Consider the following 3,595-nt stretch of genomic DNA (forward strand, 5'->3'; position numbering starts at 1 on the left):
CAATGGAGGGAGAGAAGGAGAAAAACATTGGTATCCTTCCTCTTACTTCTCCTATATGCTGTTTTAAGTTTTCAACAGTCCAAACTAGCCATGCTCTCACTTCTTGAGGTGGTCCTACTACACCACTTGAAAGATCAACCACTGATACTCTCAGACTCAGAAAAATACCTAGACCATCAAACACATGTACATGTAATTATACTGTATAGCCACTTAATTTCGAGGGTATAATTTTCACTGTTTTCACAGATTTTCCATATCCACAAAAGTTAATTTAGTAAAATTATCCATCTCAACCTATAATCATGTGTACTGTACATAACATGGCTTTCTTAGGTGTGGCTTTACAGAATGTGAACCACGAAAGTTAATTTGCAAAAAAGACTTGTGGCCCAATTTGCAAAAGTTTATTCCCTCAAAACTTCGTGGCTATACAGTAGATATTAGAGTAAATGAAAGGAATTGAAAACTTCTGTTTGCAGCAGGAAATGTTAGTTACCTACAGTTGGTTTCAGTTGAGTTTGACCAGATGTTTTTGTCATCAAAACGTCACGTGTAGCCCCACCCACATGCAAATAAAATGGCTGAAAACTTCATAATGCTCTTTTCTTTTTGTTGTAACTTTTTATTTTTCTATTTTGGTCGCTGCTAACCCTGTAATTGACACGAAGGATCTTTGTGCTTGCTAATACCTGAAGAAAGAATTGAGATATGCAATATTTCAACTGAGTTTCTGAGCGGCAAAAGTGATGACAAATAAAGACCTTTTGAGAACCTTGCAGAGTACCCAGAGACTCCATAATTGGTACAGATTTTTAGAAGAACTCAATTTGCAACTATAGCAAGTTTCAAGCTGCTAGCATAAGTTATAGAGAAGTTGTAAGGGTGAGTCAGTAGTCAAAGTGAACTGAAACCAATTATACACCGTAATCATTTTTACAATAAGGATTTATTAAGAAAATTATAATAGATTATAAACAGCACAGCTTCATAATGGTTTTTCTCAAATTGTGCTTATATTACGTGCATCAAGCTTTGTTTTCATATCACATTCAAATGTGTCAATCATTGCAAAAACTGCAAAAACTTTGAATTGATTATAAATCAGTAACTAAATCTGTCATCAGAGTAATTTTTGTTGCATGTTTTCCAATTATGTATAGAATAGTTGGTAATAGTTAATTCTGGTATTAATTCTTCTATACTCTCAAAAAAGGTACAACACCCAATAACAGGTCAATAAATCAAATTTTACCCATAATTATCAATATTAATTTGCTTCAAAAATTGTAAGGTATCTGTAATGCCTCTAATTATCATTGCAGAGGATGAACACAAGTCACTTCAGGGTTATGAGATGAAGTAGGATGCCAAACAGTTAAAGAAAAAGTCAGCAAAGGGAAAACACCTATGCCAGGCTACATTGCTACTATTTGCTAGGCAACCTAATAATCTTAATGAGATAATTCACCCACGCAACAAAAGTTTCCTATCCCTTTGATTTACTCTAATATCTATGATGTAATCACAAATAATAGAGTAAATTAAAAGGATTGGAAACTACAGTTACTGCCTGGCAATGCAATTTTCGTCACCCTTGGTTACCTGGTTGGCAACATTCGTGTTAGCTACATTGCCCATCTCCTCCAAAGTAGTACCGTATAGCGGGTTTTTTTTCGAGGATAATAAATTTCGCGAATGACCTGTATCCGGAAGTTTGCGGAATTAATTTTCACGAATTTCTACTAATTTGCCATCTTGTACCGTATAAAATTGATTTTCAAGGAATTTAATTTTGCGAATCATGAAAAAATCTACGAAATTTGTTATCCTCAAAAATTTCCCACTATACGGTAGTTGCTGTGCAGAAAGGATCGTAAAGGAATATATTAGATAGTACTTGCTTATGATATATCTTTCTTTCCATGTAGAGAATTAGAGCTACCAATAGCAAAGTTTTTGTTTCTATAGAGCTATATGTTGCAACCAGTTATAGGTATACAAAGTCGGCATCTTTTTGACACTTGTTCGCCTCTACAGCTTTCATGCTTTTGCTTTCTAGTGTTACCTTAAGGAGACAACTATTAGCGTGTACTTATTTTAGCAATTTTCATGAAACTGACATTTGGCCGGTACTTAATTTAGCATTTTTGATCATTTGGTGTTCATAACTATTAAAGAATGCAAGACATTAAAGGGGTGAGCCTAAGCAAGCTATAGATTATGTGCTGTGATCTACATGTATGAGAAGCAAAGCAATTACACAAGTCTAAATACAGTAGATCTTGTTGCATTAACCCAAAGTGATAATTGCAAAAACTATGAATTTCATTAATTTTATATACGGTATCCGCCCACACGCCATAATTGGCTGCCATTTTGGTTGGCAAGTTTGTTAAGGAAGTCAATGGAGGCACAAAGAAAATGCCTCACTTGTTTTACCTGCTGTAGCTCTATCAAAAGCTAAAAAAGCTTGTTATAAAAAAAGAATAGCTACCATTAAGCTTCTCCTGTAAAAGATTTGGTCAAATTCGCTCCAGAATTCTTAATACAGGTTTGTTTTTATGTCGGCCAGTTTGTTCTCCATTGAAAGTTGCCAACCAAAATGGCGGCTGGAATTTATTTCATCCTAAACCACGCCTTACAACCGTAATAGTCTTCCTACGCAAGCAATTCTCACCCTGGGTGGTCTATTGCTTCATCGCTGACTTTGCAGTCAGCCAGTCATTATGATGTAAAGTTATCTTGCTTACAGTTAGAAGCAGTCACTGAACGAAGAAGATTGTCATCTGCTTTGTTAACCTGGGCTAACTGCAAGAGAAGTCTTTGGACAGCAGTTTAGTGTTATCTTGCTGACCGTTTGCTGCAAAATGCAAGTAAGCTGACGGCCGCCACTTTATTCACAGCGACCACACCCACTTTCAATGAAGTTATTATTAGGGTTAATCAGAAATTAAAGTTAGTGCAGACTTAAAGTTCGCGATTTTTTAAAAATCGCTAAAATTCGCTAAATTAAATACCCGTAAACAATTGTCTCCTTAAGGTACCTCATGCCGTATAAGGGGAAATTTTGAATTTGGTGTTTTGATAGCCATTTGCCAAAATAAAATCCACCATTTTCAGCCATTATACGCATGCTCAATGGCACATGACCACTAATTCGCCAAATTAAAATTCACCAATCACCAAAATTTAGCAATTCGCCAAATTTAACTTCCTCCAAAGTTTTCCACTATACGGTATCATTCTGTAGGTAATTGAAAGTTCTTCTATATTCTGACAAGCTTTAGTGACAAATGTCTTCATTATAGAGGGAGAAAACAGCAATTTTATGGGCAAAAGCGCTATAACACTCAAAATAATAATTTAAATATACCAAATAAATAATGATTAACAGTGCAAAGCATCGAGCTCCTTGATAAATCAAGTTTCTTTTTCATCAGAACACTCTTTTTTGAACTATTGAAATTTTAATTTTAAAAAATTTAAAATTTTGTGGTCAAAAGTAACAAGGTACCACCTAGTCAGCAATTTTTTTGCTTAGCAACAATAATGAAATGAAATTATTGCTACACCCACGTAAAAAGGTTCCATC

Source organism: Amphimedon queenslandica, unplaced genomic scaffold (assembly GCF_000090795.2).
Source record: "Amphimedon queenslandica unplaced genomic scaffold, v1.1 AMPQUscaffold_13271, whole genome shotgun sequence".
In the NCBI taxonomy this organism is placed as follows: Eukaryota; Metazoa; Porifera; class Demospongiae; order Haplosclerida; family Niphatidae; genus Amphimedon; species Amphimedon queenslandica.